The 12,661-nt window shown below is 39.7% G+C and overlaps 2 protein-coding genes across 6 annotated transcripts in view; one reads left to right on the forward strand and one right to left on the reverse strand.

The window, feature by feature from the left end:
• ggps1 (geranylgeranyl diphosphate synthase 1) overlaps positions 1-7,418 on the reverse strand; it is a 35,340-nt gene extending 27,922 nt beyond the window's left edge. For both annotated transcript variants that reach the window (XM_029701952.1, XM_029701962.1), the window contains exon 1: positions 7,038-7,418. The gene's annotated coding sequence lies outside the window, so the exon portion shown is untranslated. The remainder of the gene's footprint in view (positions 1-7,037) is intronic.
• Positions 7,419-7,625: 207 nt separating this feature from the next.
• The window catches only part of arid4b (AT-rich interaction domain 4B), a 169,600-nt gene continuing 164,564 nt past the window's right edge, over positions 7,626-12,661 (forward strand). Inside the window, exon 1 of one of the 4 annotated variants that reach the window (XM_029701926.1) lies at positions 7,626-7,954. The gene's annotated coding sequence lies outside the window, so the exon portion shown is untranslated. The remainder of the gene's footprint in view (positions 7,955-12,661) is intronic. The other 3 variants (XM_029701929.1, XM_029701916.1, XM_029701921.1) reach the window with 3 other exon arrangements.

Here is a 12,661-nt window from a genome sequence, read left to right on the forward strand (position 1 = left end):
AATTGAATGCTCATTTCTCTACCATAAGCCACCAACATGGTTTTAGAGAATTTGGCAGTACGTCCAACCGGCCTCACAATTGCAGACCACGCGTATGGAGTCGTGTGGGTGAGCGGTTTGCTGATGTCAACGTTGTGAACAGAGTGCCCCATGGTGGTGGTGGGGTTATGGTTTGGGCAGGCGTAAGCTACGGACAACAAAAACTATTGCATTTTATCGATGGCAACTTGAATGCACATCAATGCCGTGACGAGAACCTGAGGCCCATTGTCGTGCCATTCCTCCGCCGTCATCACCTCCTGTTTCAGCATGATAATGCGCGTCCCCATGTCGCACGGATCTGTACACAATTCCTGGAAGCTGAAAATGTCCCAGTTCTTCCATGGCCTGCATACTCAGACATGTCACCCGTTGGGCATGTTTGGGATGCTCTGGATCGATGTGTATGACAGCATGTTCCAGTTCCCGCCAATATCCAGCAACTTCACACAGCCATTGAAGAGGAATGGGACAACATTCCACAACGAGATGTTGCGCTGCATGACGCAAATGGTGGTGAAACCAGATACTGACTGGTTTTCTGAGCCACACCCATACCGTTGATTTTATATCTGTGAACATATCTCTATTCCCATTCATGTGAAAGACAGATTTGAGCCTAATGAATTTCAAATGACTGATTTCGTTATACTCAGTAAAGTCTTTGAATTCTTTGCATGTTGCGTTCATATTTTTTTTGTTCAGTATAGCTGTATTGTTAGATTTCAGTGTAGCGTTGAGGTTATTGATCATATATTGTTACAGATTCTTTTTTTTTTTACTTGTTATGGCTTTACATCACATGCCATCACATGGTGGGAGAGTTACTTATTCAATAGAACAGAGTATTCATCAATGGAGGCATTTCCAACATCAGCTACAGTACCTGTCAAAAGTGTGGACACTCCTCGTTCCTGGATTTTTCTTTATTTTTACTACTTTCTACATTGTAGAATAATAGTGAAGACATCAAAACTATGAAATAACACATATGAAATCATGTAGTAACCCCACCCCCCCAAAAGTGTTCAACAAATCAAAATCAGTTTTATATTTGAGATTCTTCAAAGTAACCACCCTTTGCCTTGATGACAGCTTTGCACACTCTTGGCATTCTCTCAACCAGCTTCACCTGGAATGCTTTTCCAACAGTCTTGAAGGAGTTCCCACATTATGCTGAGCACTTGTTGGCTGCTTTTCCTTCACTCTGCGATCCAACTCATCCCTAACCATCTCAATTGGGTTGAGGTCGGGTGATTGTGGAGGCCAGGTCATCTGATGCAGCACTCCATCACTCTCCTTCTTGGTCAAATAGCCCTTACACAGCCTGGAGGTGTGTTGGGTCATTGTCCTGTTGAAAAACAAATGATAGTCCCCCTAAGCCAAAACCAGATGGGATGACATATCACTGAAGAATGCTGTGGTAGCCAGGCTAGTTAAGTGTGCACTGATTTCGAAATAAATCACTGACAGTGTCACCAGCAAAGCACCCCCACACCAACACACCTCCTCCATGCTTCACGGTGGGAACCACACATGCGGAGATCATCTGTTCACCTACTCTGCATCTCACAAAGACATGGCGGTTGGAAGCAAAAATCACAAATTTGGACTCAGACCAAAGGACAGGATTTCCACCGGTCTAATGTCCACTGCTCATGTTTCTTGGCCTAAGCAAGTCTCTTCTTATTGATGTCCTTTAGTAGTGGTTTCTTTGCAGCAATTCGACCTGAAGGCTTGATTCAGGCAGTCTCATCTTAACAGTTGATGTTGAGATGTGTCTGTTACTTGAAGTCTTTATTACTTTAGTTTATTCAGTAAATATTTTACTTAGCTCTTTTTTGAACTGCATTGTTGGTTAAGGGCTTGTAAGTAAGCATTTCACGGTATAGGTCTACACCTGTTGTATTCGGTGCATGTGACAAATAAAATTTGCTTTGATGCATTTATTTGGGCTACAATTTCTGAGGCTAGTAACTCTACTGAACTCTAATGAATCCTCTGCAGCAGAGGTTACTCTGGGTCTTCCTTTCCTGTGGTGGTTCTCATGAGAGCCAGTTTCATCATAGTGCTTGATGGTTTTTGCGACGGCACTTGAAGAAACTTTCAAAGTTCTTGACATTTTCCGGATTGATTGACCTTCATGTCTTAAAGTAATGATGGACTGTCGTTTCTCTTAGCTTTTTTGAGCTGTTCTTGCCATAATATGGACTTGGTCTTTTACCAAACAGGGCTATCTTCTGTATACCACCCTGATTGGCTCAAATGCATTATGAAGGAAAGAAATTCCACAAATTAACAAGGCACACCTGTTAATTGAAATGCATTCCAGGTGAGTATTTCATAAAGCTGGTTGAGAGAATGCCAAAGAGTGTGCAAAGCTGTCATCAAGGCAACGGGTGGTTACTTTTGAAGATTTTCAAATATAAAACATATTTGGATGATTAACACTTTTTTGGTTACTACATGATTCCATATGTGTTATTTCATAGTGGAGGTCTTCACTATTATTGCACAACGTAGAAAATAGTAAAATAAATTAAGAAAAACCCTGGAATGAGTAGGTGTCCAAATTCTTGACTGGTACTGTATGTACAGTAAACTCACTTGCCATCACATGATTGGAAAGTTATTTATCCAATAGAACTAGAAATACTCCAATAGAGTATTCTTCAATGGAAGTTTCTCTAACATCAGATATGTACAGTGCGGTATCCCTCAGGGCAGTTGCCTTGGGACGTTACTCTTCTCCATTCTTACAAAATGATTTGCCACTTGTCTTAGAAGAAGCTAAAATGACTGTTTGCTGATGATTGTACACTCTACACATCAGCACCTACAGCCAGTGAGCTCACAGACTCTTAGCAAGGAGTTACAGTCAGTGTCAGAAAGGATACCAATAAATTGGACTTAAATACATCTAAAACCAAAAGCATTGTATTTGGTTCAAAGCGTTCCTCTCAGACCGACACAACTGGAGGTGTGCATAAAAGGTATGAACATTGGACGGTCAGTTATCATGGTCAAGTTATATTGACAAAGTTGTTGTGAAGATGGGGGAAGAGGTATGTCTGTTAAAAAAACAAGTCCGATCTTCATTACTGTCAGTGCAGCAAAGAAAGACCTAGCAAAGCTGCAGCTGGCTCAAAACAGAGCAGCACACCTTGCGCGCGCGACACACACACACACACACACACACACACACACACACACACACACACACACACACACACACACACACACACACACACACACGGTAGCCTTTCATGATTAAGAGAAGTAGTCAATTTCTGCTCAGTCTTTTAAAGAAATGTGTGTTGAAAAGGCCTAACCACTTGTATACTCTATTTGCATTCACGGTACCCAAACCAAAAACAGATTTAACGTGTCACTCAGTTATGTATAGAGCCATGTCATTATGGAATGATCTGCCACTCTGCCAAAAAAAACATTTAGACTTAATAACATATTGTATCACAGCACCTCTCTAAAGATCTCATTTAACAATATGAATAGTATCTTGTCTCTTGTCTCTGTCATGTATTTGTATGTTGTATGTAGACCCCCAGGGAAGAGAAGCTGCTGTATGTGCAGTATCTAATGGGGATCCTAATAAACTAAAACTGCAGAGTGAACAGCAAGAAAGTGCTCGTGACTGTGGTTGAGCATCTGCTTTCTCCTTGAGTGATAGGGGGGGCAGGGCTTGGTGTGGTTAGCAGCATGCAGCAGGAATGAGAGGGAGAGTGAGGATTTCCAAGTAGCAAACGGAGCAAACTATAAAAAAACGGACATTTAACAAACCAAACATTAAAATACCGTTATACAAAAACCCCAAACCGGTCCGTGCATCAATACCAGAATATAGTAAAAGCGTAAACCACCCATCCCTAGCGGGAACACTAACCCTCTTTACCATTTATGAACGGGTTGACACTGGAAGCCCTTACTGTTTTATGTAACTAGCAAGATAACATTTATTTCACCTCAATTCAAACAAAATCTTATCCTCTCTGCTTCTTTCCATTTGAAGTTACAAAGCTCGTGGAGATTGTCCTTTTCTGCCTTGTTTAAACCAAAAGATAAGCTAGCTATACAACTAGCCCCCTTTCATCTGTACTTTAGCTAGCTAGGTATACAACTAGCCCCCTTTTATCTGTATTTTAGCTAGCTAGCTATACAACTAGCTCCTTTTCATCTGTACTTTAGCTAGCTAGCTATACAACTAGCCCTCTTTTATCTGTGTTTTAGCTAGCTAGTTATACAACTAGCCCCCTTTTATCTGTACTTTAGCTAGCTAGCTTGCTATACAACTAGCCCCCTTTAATCTGCACTTTAGCTAGCTAACTTTCGTTTGCTACCTGAGAAGCTAATGTGTGTTGAATCTGTGCTGACAGTTTGAATTTAAAACAAAATTCACCAGCAGGTGCCTGGGGCCTCAGTTATAACCGTTGCGTCAATTTCACACTAAAGTCCGGCATGCACTATTTCTGAAAATTCTGTGCACATACAAAAATATTGACATTTATGAACTTGGTGCACACCATACATACGCGTTTTCCCGTTATAAATTAGACTGGAAGTAAAACTGTGTGCGAGTGAACGGGCATTAAAACTCCACCTGCAAAATGACCTCCATACACTTTTTATGGTGACAATAACCCCCTTTTTTTTGCTGAATAATGCCTCTATTGGCATTAGACTACGACAGTCTCCAAAAGAAAGAGCAAAGGCAACTTAACACATTGCTGTAGAGGTGTGGGCAGAAAGTGTGGATATTTTGCAGTGATTCCCCCACCCCTCCCCCCAAACTTAAACGTTCAGAATGAGCAGACTATTTGTTTGAGTGTATATTCAGAACTATTTCAAAAGTAGGGTAATTTGTTCAGCCCACACTTCTATGCAAAATACAAATTGTTGTTTAATATTCTTCTTATCAACAGATTGTGTTTCGATGTCCTGCCTTGCTATAGGCTCTGAGATTAAATAGGAATTGACGTCACAGCAATACTGTAGACTGACCATATACTATCATATTTTACATAAGCTACGGGTCAATTTATTGTGTTGGCAGAATGTTTACATCTTTTGCAGCAATTTATGCTGTATTTGGCAAAGGAATGTCAGATTCTGAAAGCGAGAACAATGACAAATTGTTGTGGACCTGTCAGCAATACATTTGAATTCAAACATTTTAATATAATGGACTGCCCACGAATTCTGAAATATTGTCTAGGGCAGGCTACCAAAATATATCAACTTACAGTCGCATACGTAGTAGGGCTGGGAATGACCAGGGACCTCACCATCACCTCACTGAGGGACCTCACCATACCATATTATCACCTCACTGAGGGACCTCACCATACCATCACCATACTGAGGGACCACACCAACTGATAAATGTCAGACTTCAGTGAGTTCAAGATAAATGTATTTATTTCCCGAATTCCCAGTTAACTGTCATCCAACTCGGAATTGCAAGTTGGGAACTCGGGCTTCTTTCTAGAGCAACGACCTTAAGATCACTGAAGTCATGATTCAACCTTGTTTCCCCCCCGAGTTCCCAGTTGTCTTGAAAGCACCATAAATCCAGGAAATGCCAGACTTTGATGACAAAGTTTGACAAAATATGCCCACGAAGAACCTCTGCACCACCTTCCTGTTCAAGTGAGCACAGCACAAGGTGAGTCCAAAAATGTTGTATACTGCTGCATAAATGATGTAAAATGCCAGGGATATGTGTATACTGTAGCTAAGAAAGTAATCCTAAGTGTATGTTGTGTAGTAAGCTGTTAGTAGCCCATGTGCCTCACCCTAATAATTTGGTCCCTTTCCCCCCTCATAGTTTCACCTACTGTTCTGACTTGGTGCACATGTAGCCTGTTTATATAGCCTGTTGTAGAGAAATGTTATCATTTAATATTGTAAGAGCTTTCATTGTCTGCCCCCTTTATTTATCCTATGGTTCTGACTTGGTGTACAGGGAGAATACTGTAAGAATGGCTCATGTTCTGAATTCTGTCGCTGTACATTTCAGGTGCTGAACAAATAGTTATATTGACTCCGTCCGTCTTACCTCGTTCATTAATGTCTTAATCTAAATGACCAGTTGCCTCTTATCCGCTTGTCGTTCCCTTATGCCATAGTTTGTACACCTCAGTTGTCATTAGAAACCACATTTGTTTAAGCAAGTCAGCCATATCAGCTATGTTTTTTTTAAAGGCAGTAAATGAGGCTGAAGGAACTGTTTCGCTGCCAAATAAGGCTGCGCTGATAGCCAGGTGTAGCAGCGGTAAGGTGTATGGACAGCTTTATGTAGGCCCTAACAGTTTGTGGGCACCGCTTGTCACAGTTATAGTGCAATGAATGTATTGTTTAGTGTTATTGCTTTCCTGGCATGCATTAAAAAAAAAAAAAAGGTTGCCCCAAGATTTACATGCTAAAATCGCCATTGCATATCTGTCAAGTGGATGGATTATCTTGGCAAAAGGAGAAACGCTCACCAACAGGGATGTAAACAAATTTGGCCACAAAATTTGAGAAATAAGCTTTTTGTGGGTATGGAAAACTTCTGTGATCTTTCGTATCAGCACATGAAATATGGGACCAACACTTTACATGTTGCGTTTACATTTTTGTTCAGTATAATAAAATAACGTTCTATTCTAATTCTGTGAAACTGACAAACGGCTTCATCATTGTAGTTTCACGGTTGTTGAGAATCCAACTGCAAAACGATCACGAATGTGTAACCTTATATATAATATATCTTCTATGAGCAATGAGCACGCAATGATTGTGCTGCTTACAGTGCTCCAACTAAAATGCCAGCTCACAAAGCCACTAGCTAACAAAACAAAGGAGAAAATATAGTCACTAACAACAACAATTGAACAGTTTCAGCTTATTTGCTACTCTATCTTTTGTTCTGTTGTCTAGTCATATTTCACAAAGAAACAACTTTATATTGTAGATGTTAAACATAAAGCTCCACCCACCTTGTCAGCCGGTATCCGGAAACGTCCCCACTTCCGCTTTCAGACCCTTTTTCTTAGCTAGCCAAAATGCTAACATTAGCGCTCAGGTCAACAAGCTTTTTTTTCTTCCCCAAGATAATTTATTTAAACATCCACCCAAAAAAATTATACGATCATAATTGATCAGTATGAATTTACGATTAGACGCCAAGTAACTATACAGTCAAATATTGTCATAGTTCTCTAAAAAAAACACACACCATGATAGCGATTACACTGAGTCGGCAATAAGACGTGTAAAACAAAAAATTTATTTGGTCGGAAAAAATAAATGTTCATCCGTTCGTACTGCTAGCTATATACGCCATGGCTCCTTCACAGAGCAAGCGCAGGAGTAGGTGGGGCACTCAAACAAACCATTTTCCAGGACGCCTGTCCGCGCTAGGAACTCTGGGTATAGTCGTTTTTTTACATCGTCTCTCTCCAGCCTATGTAAGGTGTAAATAAATCGTCGACGACTACATCTCCATGCTACCATTGCCTTGCTGTTTCCATGGCGTCATTGAAATATATATCGGAACCATTTTTATTTTTTTATTATTATTCTTTTTTTTATTTATCTGAAACTAGCCAATCATTACAAGCCAAAGGGCGGTATTTCCGAGGATTTGTCCAATGAGCGAACATATTGATGTCCGTGGGTGGTGTTGTGTATCTGTCAGTCAGTTTCAGAAGCGGAGAGAGAGAGAGAGAGGATCACAGAGGGGAAAAAAAGCTCTCTGGCTACCGACACGGTTTACGACTTCGTCGAATTCACATACCAACATTAAACCGAACCGGGGGTCAGCGGACAAACGCATTTTTTTTTTTAAACTGGACAATTGTCGGATTAAATGATTTTATGGATTAATCTGAACGTTAACAACTTGACTTCATAGGTAAGGGATCGTGCTTTTGCATGCCTTAGGACGGTGAAGGAAGAAAAAATACCTACTTGACTACATTGAATTTCGATGCCCTGAAAAAAAAAAACGGATTGTAATGTGATCAAAATTAATCTAGGGGGATGAATGAAACATCAATCGTGAACATGGAATCATAACTCTTAAATGCACACGTTAACCTAACATTTAATCGGCCGATCGTTTTTATTTTATGAATAGTGTAACAGCCTAGGGTAACCTATTTCCTCGTTTTTAAAAATGTCATACTTTATTTATTGTGTTGGAACAATGCGACTTTGCTAACGTCATTCATTGTAACCTGCCGTGTTGTCGACTTGTTTCATAATCGTACTGAGAGGATCACTTTCTTACTGGACTAGCAAACCGACTGTTGTGGTGGAATTTTGTGGTTTTTTTTAACACGACGGTCACTTTCTAAATGGTGTGGCTGCCTGGGTAGGCATCGAATAGCTCACGTTAACTGATTGGGAGAAAATACTGCCTTGTTGGAGTCAGAGCTAGTCCTTACGTAAGACTATGCCTACATCAGTACAAAAAATATATATTCCCCTCGCCTTTACATCGACTTCCAATACAGTAGCGTCAGCTAAGTTTTTATAGAGTTTCACAAGTCAATAGCGAATCTGAACTAGGCTACATTTCTTTTGTTGCTTTGATTTCTTTTTTTTTAGGAGGCCAGGAACAATGTTGCAATTGAGTCAGAACTCGCTCCTTCTAGTGGCCGTAGTAGTTGTTCTGCTGCAGCTTGACACATTTCGATGTTTCCTCCTCGTCGAAAGGATTTCGTCGTGTTTATATATTTTTGTGTTTGTTGTTGTTGCCTGATAATTCCTGGTTAACACTTATTTCGAGTCGGGGGAATTGACTGTACCAGCGGAGTTGTCTCGGGGTTGACATTGTAGCCACAGAGATCGGTAACTCGTCGACAGCTATTTGGTTTTATGTTATAACCTCAAAGTGAAATGTGTCACGCCTCCTAAACAAGGATGTAATTCTTGGCGATTATTATTTGTTTAGAGTTCAGTGTTTTTTTAAACGACTTTATTGGGCTCGACCTTGTTGCCAAGTGTTTTGTCAATTTGCTTCTTTGTCAGAGAGGCACACTTGGATGTACTCGACCGTCAGCAAATTTGTAGAACAACTGCTCGCTGCTCGTATAGACGAGACGGGGGGTGAATCAATCTGTTATCAATCGTCCTGCAGCAGTCTTACTTATTCTAACTTTGCATTGTTTTGCTCTCATATAATTAACGTTATAATGACAAGTGTTAGTTCTTAGTTAGGGTTGTCGAGTGTAGTTTTATCGCACGATTTGCTTACCGATCTCTTGTGGAGATAGCCAGCAGATTCCGACCTTACTGTTATGCTTCGAGCTTGCACTGAGCTGCACTGGGGTCTGAAATTGCCATCATGATCAGATTTAAAGCCCTATTCGGACAGGATTAGTTTTAGGGGTGAGGTTGGGTAACGTAATTATGTGCACGAACACAAAACGCCATATCTGTAATTGTAGGACTGTGCGAATCTGCCATCTCTATAATTTGTTTACATGGCAGGAGTAACAATTCTCAAGTTTGACAGGAGTTGCTCACGGTTTGAGCAAGAAAACAATAACATTAAATAAATTGAACGAAGTGTTGCACATAAGCTATATATGAATGACCTACATGTATCAACTTTCACAGTGAATGCTTTTATTTATATGTTATGTGCGTATGAATTGAATAAAATATCACACCTTTTTTTTTAACCCCTTGCTGTTAATAAATGACAAAGCAGCAGCATTCCACTGATCTAAATGTTCGCAAATGATAAGTTCACTTCCTCATCCGTCGCCTTAAAAACACATCTCAAGTGCACTGTTTAGCTTACATCTGAAAGCAGGGGTGAATTTAGGACGTACTGTTCGTCGCTAAAATATCCTAATGATTCTAATCAGACTTACTCAATTCAAATATTATGGCTACACTATTACCAAAAAGTTGTGTGGTATGGTTTAAAAACTTATGAGTGTGGCACTATCACCTGGACATGTTGAAATATCTTCACTCCTAGAATACAAACCTTCAGGCTTCAATAATAACTGTCAATTTATTTGAAGAGGAGGAGAAAAAAAAGTATGAATTACATGGGGCAGTGTTGGGGGGACGGGGGACGAATTCCATCCCAAAACGTCCTCTGGAATAACGGACATTCTGGAGTAATATTTACAAAACCAACATTCTCTAGTCATAGTAGTCCCGTGTGAATAGGGCTTAACACACGAGATATGGGTTGGATGTTTTGTTGTTGTTGTCTCAGGACCATTCGTTTTTCCATAAAGCTGCTCTTTTCATCCCCATGCTAGCTACCAGTAGCCACAGCAGCCATTATGGAATGGCACTTTGCGTTGAACAGCAAAGGAGTTTGATTGTCCACAATGGCAGAGGTGGCTACTGCTAGCTAGAATGAGAACGAAAATGGCAGTTTTCAGGAAAACTACCACTATTTCAATCTTCTCGGTGTATCAGTTTGGATTTAGGCAACATTTGTAATAAAGTTGCACATCCCTGCATTGAGGTATGTTTTCCGATCCATATCTTGCGCCTGCTCCTCGTTGTGTTTTTACACCTTGGTCCCTTACAGATTGTTTTTGTTGTTGTTGAACTTTGTACGATTTGCTTAATAATTTGTGCAGTGTGAACACTCCAAAGGAACTCAGACCCCTCAAACCGAACTGAGACCACCTCTGTGGGCTGGCTCCCGTTTTTAGGGCAATGTGAACACAACTTCCCCATGTTGGCTTTTCATTATTCTCACACCACACACTAGACTACTACGAAACCGTTTCCCCTGCCATAAGCTCTCTCACATCGGGGCCACAATAGAGAGAAGATGATGTGTGCTGTTTTTGGATAGGCCTATTGATTAGCGATTGTCAAGGATGCACAGAAATGTCCAAATATGTGTGGAGTTTTTAGTTCAGATTATTTGTTTTCAATATGTGATCTATAGGCTAAGAGAGCTTCATAAGCTGTTTATTCTATTACATTTTATTCATTTGGCAGACACTCTTGTCCAGAGTGACTTACAGCAGTGAATGCATACATTTCATACATTTTTTCCCCCGTTGAAATCGAACCCACAACCCTGGCGTTGCAAACACCATGCAAATACCATGCTCTACCAACTGAGCCACATGGGACTATTGTGGGGTTTGAATAGTGTGAGAAGACAACAACATATTTGGTGAGAATCACAACATAGGTTACAAAATCCATTCTAGCCCTTAAAGGGCCAGTAGCCTACGATGGGTGTACGATTTTTCAATTACAGCATTATTTAATCTGCAGTTATTCTTTTGCTTAATTATTCTGTTACGATTAACATGTAAATATTATTGGTATCTTTTCATTACAATTTATTATGTTGCATCTTTTAACTAAATGCAATCTGTTAGCTTCTAGAATGTAAGTATGTATATCTAGCCGTTGATAAAACATTCTGATGGAATGGTTTGTCCTGCACTTTATAAAAAACCCAGAGTGCATTTGGTGAATGTTGGAAAAAGATCTTGGTTCCTTTCTAAACATAGCAATGTGAATGCAAAGGGTATTCGGATCGCAAAATAGATGACGTGAACTGGCAAAATAGTTGAGTCCTCATCCAAAGGCAAGGGCAGATTGAATACAAAAATGAGTTATTTAGCTTTTTCTTACCCCAGAGTTCACTTTAAAGTGGACTGAGTGTGGTTCTTTTTAAAGAGGACTATATGTGAAAACACCCTTAAAGGGATACTTAACCATATATATGGAAGCTATATAAATGCATTTATTAACGTCTATATTTGTTTTTTTGAGAAGTTTATTCTATTACAGACACCTTAATGCATACTCTTATATTATGGGAGCTGAAGAAAAAAAAATGAAAAAATGATATATATAAAAAAAAACAGCAAAGTATTTTTCCAGAGTGTACTATTAAATACATGTAATTTTGTCCTTGAAACCTTTAATTGAAATACTGTAGAATTCCATTCATTCCTGTGGAGGACTGCTCCTACTGGGGAGTACCAATATGGCCGACTGGTGGCTTCAAAGCCTCTCACTGACCAATACATAGTGTCAGCAATACAGGGTGTATATATATGTCATTGGGAGATTTTACTTTAAAAAATATATATATATTTAACACGTTCTCATTTACAACTGCGACCTGGCCAAGATAAATCAAAGCAGTGTGACACATAAAACAATAACAGGAGTTACACATGGAATAAACAAATGTTCAGTCAATAACACACTACAAAAATCTATGTACAGTGTGTGCAAATGTAGAAGATTAGGGAGGTAAGGCAATAAATAGGCCATAGAGGTGAAATAATTAGTAGTTGGGTGTGCTATTTACAGATGGGCTGTGTACAGGTACAGTGATCGGTAAACTGCTCTGACAGCCGATGCTTAAAGTTAGAGAGAGAAGTATAAGTCTCCAGCTTCAGTGATTTAAAAAAAAAAATGTGCAATTCGTTCCAGTCATTGGCAGCAGAGAACTGGAAGGATTGGCGGTCAAAGGAAGTGTTGGCTTTTGGGACAAAACAATGGTAATTTTATTTGAATGGTAAATCTATTGATAAACTCGGTAAATTAAGATGGCAAAGACCTACCTCCAAAATTCGAAACAACTCAATTGGCTAGTTCATCT

The sequence above is a fragment of the Salmo trutta genome, chromosome 2 (genome assembly GCF_901001165.1).
Source record: "Salmo trutta chromosome 2, fSalTru1.1, whole genome shotgun sequence".
In the NCBI taxonomy this organism is placed as follows: Eukaryota; Metazoa; Chordata; class Actinopteri; order Salmoniformes; family Salmonidae; genus Salmo; species Salmo trutta.